This window comes from Pseudophryne corroboree, chromosome 4 (genome assembly GCF_028390025.1).
Source record: "Pseudophryne corroboree isolate aPseCor3 chromosome 4, aPseCor3.hap2, whole genome shotgun sequence".
NCBI lineage: Eukaryota > Metazoa > Chordata > Amphibia > Anura > Myobatrachidae > Pseudophryne > Pseudophryne corroboree.
The window spans coordinates 727,508,314-727,517,744 of NC_086447.1; positions in this window are offsets into that span (position 1 = coordinate 727,508,314).

Genomic DNA, 9,431 nt, shown 5'->3' on the forward strand with positions numbered 1-9,431 from the left:
TCCCCAAACAGCACATGACGCAAAGAAAAAAAGGCGCAATGAGGTAGCTGTGTGAGTAAGATAAGCGACCCTAGTGGCCGACACAAACACCGGGCCCATCTAGGAGTGGCACTGCAGTGTCACGCAGGATGGCCCTTCCAAAAAACCCTCCCCAAACAGCACATGACGCAAAGAAAAAAAGAGGCGCAATGAGGTAGCTGTGTGAGTAAGATAAGCGACCCTAGTGGCCGACACAAACACCGGGCCCATCTAGGAGTGGCACTGCAGTGTCACGCAGGATGGCCCTTCCAAAAAACCCTCCCCAAACAGCACATGACGCAAAGAAAAAAAGAGGCGCAATGAGGTAGCTGTGTGAGTAAGATAAGCGACCCTAGTGGCCGACACAAACACCGGGCCCATCTAGGAGTGGCACTGCAGTGTCACGCAGGATGGCCCTTCCAAAAAACCCTCCCCAAACAGCACATGACGCAAAGAAAAAAAGAGGCGCAATGAGGTAGCTGTGTGAGTAAGATAAGCGACCCTAGTGGCCGACACAAACACCGGGCCCATCTAGGAGTGGCACTGCAGTGTCACGCAGGATGTCCCTTCCAAAAAACCCTCCCCAAACAGCACATGACGCAAAGAAAAAAAGAGGCGCAATGAGGTAGCTGTGTGAGTAAGATTAGCGACCCTAGTGGCCGACACAAACACCGGGCCCATCTAGGAGTGGCACTGCAGTGTCACGCAGGATGTCCCTTCCAAAAAACCCTCCCCAAACAGCACATGACGCAAAGAAAAAAAGAGGCGCAATGAGGTAGCTGTGTGAGTAAGATAAGCGACCCTAGTGGCCGACACAAACACCGGGCCCATCTAGGAGTGGCACTGCAGTGTCACGCAGGATGGCCCTTCCAAAAAACATTCCACAAACAGCACATGACGCAAAGAAAAATTAAAGAAAAAAGAGGTGCAAGATGGAATTGTCCTTGGGCCCTCCCACCCACCCCTCCCACCCACCCTTATGTTGTATAAACAGGACATGCACACTTTAACCAACCCATCATTTCAGTGACAGGGTCTGCCACACGACTGTGACTGAAATGACGGGTTGGTTTGGACCCCCACCAAAAAAGAAGCAATTAATCTCTCCTTGCACAAACTGGCTCTACAGAGGCAAGATGTCCACCTCATCATCATCCTCCGATATATCACCGTGTACATCCCCCTCCTCACAGATTATCAATTCGTCCCCACTGGAATCCACCATCTCAGCTCCCTGTGTACTTTGTGGAGGCAATTGCTGCTGGTCAATGTCTCCACGGAGGAATTGATTATAATTCATTTTAATGAACATCATCTTCTCCACATTTTCTGGATGTAACCTCGTACGCCGATTGCTGACAAGGTGAGCGGCGGCACTAAACACTCTTTCGGAGTACACACTTGTGGGAGGACAACTTAGGTAGAATAAAGCCAGTTTGTGCAAGGGCCTCCAAATTGCCTCTTTTTCCTGCCAGTATAAGTACGGACTGTGTGACGTGCCTACTTGGATGCGGTCACTCATATAATCCTCCACCATTCTTTCAATGTTGAGAGAATCATATGCAGTGACAGTAGACGACATGTCCGTAATCGTTGTCAGGTCCTTCAGTCCGGACCAGATGTCAGCATCAGCAGTCGCTCCAGACTGCCCTGCATCACCGCCAGCGGGTGGGCTCGGAATTCTGAGCCTTTTCCTCGCACCCCCAGTTGCGGGAGAATGTGAAGGAGGAGATGTTGACAGGTCGCGTTCCGCTTGACTTGACAATTTTCTCACCAGCAGGTCTTTCAACCCCAGCAGACTTGTGTCTGCCGGAAAGAGAGATCCAAGGTAGGCTTTAAATCTAGGATCGAGCACGGTGGCCAAAATGTAGTGCTCTGATTTCAACAGATTGACCACCCGTGAATCCTTGTTAAGCGAATTAAGGGCTCCATCCACAAGTCCCACATGCCTAGCGGAATCGCTCCGTGTTAGCTCCTCCTTCAATGTCTCCAGCTTCTTCTGCAAAAGCCTGATGAGGGGAATGACCTGACTCAGGCTGGCAGTGTCTGAACTGACTTCACGTGTGGCAAGTTCAAAGGGCATCAGAACCTTGCACAATGTTGAAATCATTCTCCACTGCGCTTGAGACAGGTGCATTCCACCTCCTATATCGTGCTCAATTGTATAGGCTTGAATGGCCTTTTGCTGCTCCTCCAACCTCTGAAGCATATAGAGGGTTGAATTCCACCTCGTTACCACTTCTTGCTTCAGATGATGGCAGGGCAGGTTCAGTAGTTTTTGGTGGTGCTCCAGTCTTCTGTACGTGGTGCCTGTACGCCGAAAGTTTCCCGCAATTCTTCTGGCCACCGACAGCATCTCTTGCACGCCCCTGTCGTTTTTTAAATAATTCTGCACCACCAAATTCAAGGTATGTGCAAAACATGGGACGTGCTGGAATTTGCCCATATTTAATGCACACACAATATTGCTGGCGTTGTCCGATGCCACAAATCCACAGGAGAGTCCAATTGGGGTAAGCCATTCCGCGATGATCTTCCTCAGTTGCCGTAAGAGGTTTTCAGCTGTGTGCGTATTCTGGAAACCGGTGATACAAAGCGTAGCCTGCCTAGGAAAGAGTTGGCGTTTGCGAGATGCTGCTACTGGTGCCGCCGCTGCTGTTCTTGCGGCGGGAGTCCATACATCTACCCAGTGGGCTGTCACAGTCATATAGTCCTGACCCTGCCCTGCTCCACTTGTCCACATGTCCGTGGTTAAGTGGACATTGGGTACAGCTGCATTTTTAGGACACTGGTGACTCTTTTTCTGAGGTCTGTGTACATTTTCGGTATCGCCTGCCTAGAGAAATGGAACCTAGATGGTATTTGGTACCGGGGACACAGTACCTCCAACAAGTCTCTAGTTGGCTCTGCAGTAATGATGGATACCGGAACCACGTTTCTCACCACCCAGGATGCCAAGGCCTCAGTTATCCGCTTTGCAGTAGGATGACTGCTGTGATATTTCATCTTCCTCGCAAAGGACTGTTGGACAGTCAATTGCTTGGTGGAAGTAGTAAAAGTGGTCTTACGACTTCCCCTCTGGGATGACCATCGACTCCCAGCAGCAACAACAGCAGCGCCAGCAGCAGTAGGCGTTACACGCAAGGATGCATCGGAGGAATCCCAGGCAGGAGAGGAATCGTCAGAATTGCCAGTGACATGGCCTGCAGGACTATTGGCATTCCTGGGGAAGGAGGAAATTGACACTGAGGGAGTTGGTGGGGTGGTTTGCGTGAGCTTGGTTACAAGAGGAAGGGATTTACTGGTCAGTGGACTGCTTCCGCTGTCACCCAAAGTTTTTGAACTTGTCACTGACTTATTATGAATGCGCTGCAGGTGACGTATAAGGGAGGATGTTCCGAGGTGGTTAACGTCCTTACCCCTACTTATTACAGCTTGACAAAGGCAACACACGGCTTGACACCTGATGTCCGCATTTCTGTTGAAATACTTCCACACCGAAGAGCTGATTTTTTTGGTATTTTCACCAGGCATGTCAGTGGCCATATTCCTCCCACGGACAACAGGTGTCTCCCCGGGTGCCTGACTTAAACAAACCACCTCACCATCAGAATCCTCCTGGTCAATTTCCTCCCCAGCGCCAGCAACACCCATATCCTCCTCATCCTGGTGTACTTCAACACTGACATCTTCAATCTGACTATCAGGAACTGGACTGCGGGTGCTCCTTCCAGCACTTGCAGGGGGCGTGCAAATGGTGGAAGGCGCATGCTCTTCACGTCCAGTGTTGGGAAGGTCAGGCATCGCAACCGACACAATTGGAGTCGGACTCTCCTTGTGGATTTGGGATTTCGAAGAACGCACAGTTCTTTGCGGTGCTACTGCTTTTGCCAGCTTGAGTCTTTTCATTTTTCTAGCGAGAGGCTGAGTGCTTCCATCCTCATGTGAAGCTGAACCACTAGCCATGAACATAGGCCAGGGCCTCAGCCGTTCCTTGCCACTCCGTGTGGTAAATGGCATATTGGCAAGTTTACGCTTCTCCTCCGACAATTTTATTTTAGGTTTTGGAGTCCTTTTTTTACTGATATTTGGTGTTTTGGATTTGACATGCTCTGTACTATGACATTGGGCATCGGCCTTGGCAGACGACGTTGCTGGCATTTCATCGTCTCGGCCATGACTAGTGGCAGCAGCTTCAGCACGAGGTGGAAGTGGATCTTGATCTTTCCCTAATTTTGGAACCTCAACATTTTTATTCTCCATATTTTAATAGGCACAACTAAAAGGCACCTCAGGTAAACAATGGAGATGGATGGATACTAGTATACTTATGGATGGACTGCGGAGTGCCGACACAGAGGTAGCTACAGCCGTGGACTAACGTACTGTGTCTGCTGCTAATATAGACTGGATGATAATGATATGAAATCAATATATATATGTATGTATATATAATATCACTAGTACTGCAGCCGGACAGGTAGATAATATATTTATTAGGTAATGATGACTGATGACGGACCTGCTGGACACTGTCAGCTCAGCAGCACCGCAGACTGCTACAGTAAGCTACTATACTATAGTAGTATGTACAAAGAAGAAAGAAAAAAAAAAACCACGGTTAGGTGGTATACAATTATGGATGGACTGCCGAGTGCCGACACAGAGGTAGCTACAGCCGTGGACTACCGTACTGTGTCTGCTGCTAATATAGACTGGATGATAATGATATGAAATCAATATATATATGTATGTATATATAATATCACTAGTACTGCAGCCGGACAGGTAGATAATATATTTATTAGGTAATGATGACTGATGACGGACCTGCTGGACACTGTCAGCTCAGCAGCACCGCAGACTGCTACAGTAAGCTACTATACTATAGTAGTATGTACAAAGAAGAAAGAAAAAAAAAACCACGGGTAGGTGGTATACAATTATGGATGGACTGCCGAGTGCCGACACAGAGGTAGCTACAGCCGTGGACTAACGTACTGTGTCTGCTGCTAATATAGACTGGATGATAATGATATGAAATCAATATATATATGTATGTATATATAATATCACTAGTACTGCAGCCGGACAGGTAGATAATATATTTATTAGGTAATGATGACTGATGACGGACCTGCTGGACACTGTCAGCTCAGCAGCACCGCAGACTGCTACAGTAAGCTACTATACTATAGTAGTATGTACAAAGAAGAAAGAAAAAAAAAAAAACACGGGTAGATGGTATACAATTATGGATGGACTGCCGAGTGCCGACACAGAGGTAGCTACAGCCGTGGACTAACGTACTGTGTCTGCTGCTAATATAGAGTCTAGACTGGATGATAAATTATTGATAATGAGATGAAATCAATATAATATCACTAGTACTGCAGCCGGACAGGTACTATATATATTTATTATGTAATGACTGATGACGGACCTGCTGGACACTGTCAGGTCAGCAGCACCGCAGACTGCTACAGTAAGCTACTATAGTAGTATGTATAAAGAAGAATGAAAAAAAAAAACCACGGGTAGGTGGTATACAATATTATATATATATATATATATATATATATATTATATACAATTATATATATATATATATATTAAACTGGTGGTGATTGATTATTAAACTGGTGGTCAGGTCACTCACGTTGCAACTTGCAACTAGTACTCCGAGTCCTAAGCGGACAATCACAAAATATATTATTATACTGGTGGTCAGTGTGGTCACAACAATGGCAGTGTGGCACTGACTCTGGCAGCAAAAGTGTGCACTGTACGTTATATGTACTCCTGAGTCCTGCTCTCAGACTCTAACTGCTCCCCACTGTCAGTGTCTCCCCCACAAGTCAGATAATACAATACACTTACAGTCACACTATCTAATCTATATCACTTCAGCAAGTAGTATAGTAGTATAGTAGTACTCCTCCTAATAATGCTCCCCAAAATTACTACTACTGTGTCTCTCTCGTCTCTACTGTGTCTCTCTCTTCTCTAAACGGAGAGGACGCCAGCCACGTCCTCTCCCTATGACTCTCAATGCACGTGTGAAAATGGCGGCGACGCGCGGCTCCTTATATAGAATCCGAGTCTCGCGATAGAATCCGAGCCTCGCGAGAATCCGACAGCGGGATGATGACGTTCGGGCGCGCTCGGGTTAACCGAGCAAGGCGGGAAGATCCGAGTCGCTCGGACCCGTGAAAAAAAACATGAAGTTCGGGCGGGTTCAGATTCAGAGGAACCGAACCCGCTCATCTCTACTTCGATCCGGTATCCACCAATGCTTCGTTGAAGTCTTTTTATTGACTTCTGGTTGATTCAATTACTAAATTTACATCGGCTCCTGCTAAGGTGAAATTCAACTTGTCCAAAGCAGAGACTCAGGCTCTTAATGCCCTCGCATCTTATAATGATATCGTGATCAGGCCCGCCGACAAAGGCGGGGCAATTGTTGTGTTGGATGTACAGTACTATAGAGATGAGATATATTCTCAATTGGCTGATACGGAAGTGTGTACCAGAGGTTGTCAACTGACCCTACGTGCAGATTTCAGAAAGAACTTGAGGGGATTCTCAAAGTAGCTAAAGAGTCTGGTAAACTTCCTGATAAAGTATATAAAGCCTTAACCATTAAACATCCTAAAGTACCCATTCTATACACGCTTCCCAAGCTACATAAAAATCCTGACACCCCTCCTGGACGTCCGATCATTTCGGCCCCAGATTCTTTATACCGGTCGGTGGCCCAGTTACTGGACTCTATCCTTCAGCCTCTACTCATTCATCAGGTTACTTTTTTGAAAGACACTACTTCTTTTCTTAAAAGGATTCAAGATCTCCCAAACATCCCTGCTGGAACCCTACTATGTTGTTTAGACGTATGCAGTCTTTACACGGCGATTCCGCATGCCGAAGGCCTTGAAGCTATGAAGAAGTTCCTGATGACTGAACTTTCGCTGCATTTGTTTGATCATGATTTATTTTGTCTTTACTTGAGTTAAACCTTAAACGTAATTATTTTTTGTTTGATGGTTCCTTTTTTTTGCAGCGTAGAGGATGTGCGATGGGGTCCCCTGTGGCCCCGTCATATGCGAACATTTTCAAGTTCGACCAAGAACGTAATATTTTCTTTGAGAATTCGGATATTGGTGACAATATTTTGATGTATTGTCGCTATATAGACAATATTTTCTTATTATGGGGAGGTGGCAAGGATACTCTCGTGAATTATATTGATAAGATCAATGGTTCTGAGTCCTCTATTAAATTTACCTATGTTTGTAGCAATGAGGAAGTAAATTTTTTAGATGTAAAAGTTAAATTGCTTGAGGGTAAATTGTGTACTGAAGTTTTTCACAAGCCCACAGAACGTAACACTCTTCTGTTGGCTTCTAGTCATCATCCTGAAACGCTTAACACGGGATTACCGCGTTCTCAGATGATGCGAGTGGCGCGGATTGCTTCAAATCCGTCCACTATTCCTGCTGAGCTTGATCTACTGATTGACAAGTTTGTCTCTCGTAGATATGATCCCATTATTCTTGAAAGTCAGAAAGAGGAAGTGCTTAATATGTCTTGCCCATCTCTATTAGATCCTACTACTAAACACCTTACCAGTAGGATTCCGTTTTCTAGTGATTTCACAACTTCTAGTCCTATTATCAGGAGAGCAACTAAGGCCTTATGGCCAATTATCTCTTCTGATCCTGAACTTAAAGTTTTCCACAGATCTACTCCCTTGATGTCCTTCCGTCGTGGAAGGAACATAAGAGATAGAGTTGTTCGAACAGACATCACTGGCATGGGTCTAATCAATAATCCTAATGTGTGCTTTAAAGCACCTGGCTGCTATCGGTGCAGCGGGTGCACCACTTGTTGATACATGTTACATTGTAAATCGTTTAAACATCCTCACTGTAATAAACAGTATGATATTAGGTTTGTTCTGACATGCTCTACATCATATGTGGTGTATATTATTGTTTGCCCATGTGGCCTAAATTGTGTTGGCCAGACAATTCGCAAATTCTCTGAACGTATGGCGGCACATCGATCCGCCATCAAATTAATTCTGGAAGGAAAGAGTATAGACCAACCAGTTGCGAAACACTTTAAGCAGTCAGGCCATACCTTGGATTCCCTTCGCTATTTTATGATCGATCATGTCCCCGTTAGCTTGAGGGGGGGTGACAGAGCTAAACTCCTACTTGTGAAAGAAGCTAGATGGATCACTAGTCTCGGAACTAGCTTTCCGGGTGGTTTAAATGAAAAAATTAACTGGAATTCGTTAGTTTAATGTAGGGTGTGTTTCTGTTTATAACAATACTGTGTTGTACTTTATTATTTGCTTTGGGGGCTCTTGGTATGGTGTATGCTATGGATCCATGCTTTTTCTATATGTTTGCACCTTTATTGTACTTTTTACAATTATGCTTTAACCCTTGCTGCTTTCGTTTTAGCCCCCTGTATCCCTGAGATGTGGCTTCCGGCATCCTGGCGATCCTGAGACGCAAGCTGCTGCCGGGTGGAACGCATGCTGTGGTTTCCTTGGCGACGGCTGACGTAGGGACCGGAAGTGTATGTGCGGAAGTCAGCCAGGGAACAGGATTGCGGGCGCGAATACGGCGGGCTGTGTCGTAGGAGGTGGTACAGGTATTTATGGGGGTAAATGTTTGTATGTCTGTTACCTGGCTGTTATTATGATGTCCTGACGATGGAGTGTGTTACTCCGAAACAATTGTTGACACTTCAACATAAAATCTATTTTTCACCATTGTTGTCTCTGAGTGCCGTGCTCGTTTGGATCCTGCATGACTATTACTCTGGCACCTGAGCATGTTGTTTTGACTTTAGGAGTGCCTGCTGCTGCTGTATGGATATATATATATATATATATATATATATACATACACACACAGAGGTGTATCTAGAGAGGAGGGGACCCGTGTGCAGTCTCCGTGTGTGGGCCCCCTCCTCTCCCGTAGCTGGCAGTGCTGTTAGCGCACTGAGCACTAGAGACTACGGCGCAAGGGGCAGGTCTCTGAAAAAATATATATGTATATATATAAATTACAAGTGGATTGGCACTCACCCTTCCAAAAACAAGTTGCTCCGTTGCCCTCTGGAAACGATCATTTACAAAACACTCCTAGCAGGCAGCGGCACTCAGAGACTAACACAGGGATTATTTAAATAAATGGTGTGCTTTAATTCATCACATCGAAAGGAATCCAACGTTTCGGGGCATTAGCACCTCTTTCTCAAGGTGAACGAACAGAAAGTGTATATATATATATATATATATATATATATATATGGGTTATGGTTCGGTTTCAGGTTTCACTATTAACCCCAACTTACTTTAGCCCTATTCCGGGCTCATAGGTTTCTCCAATATTTGT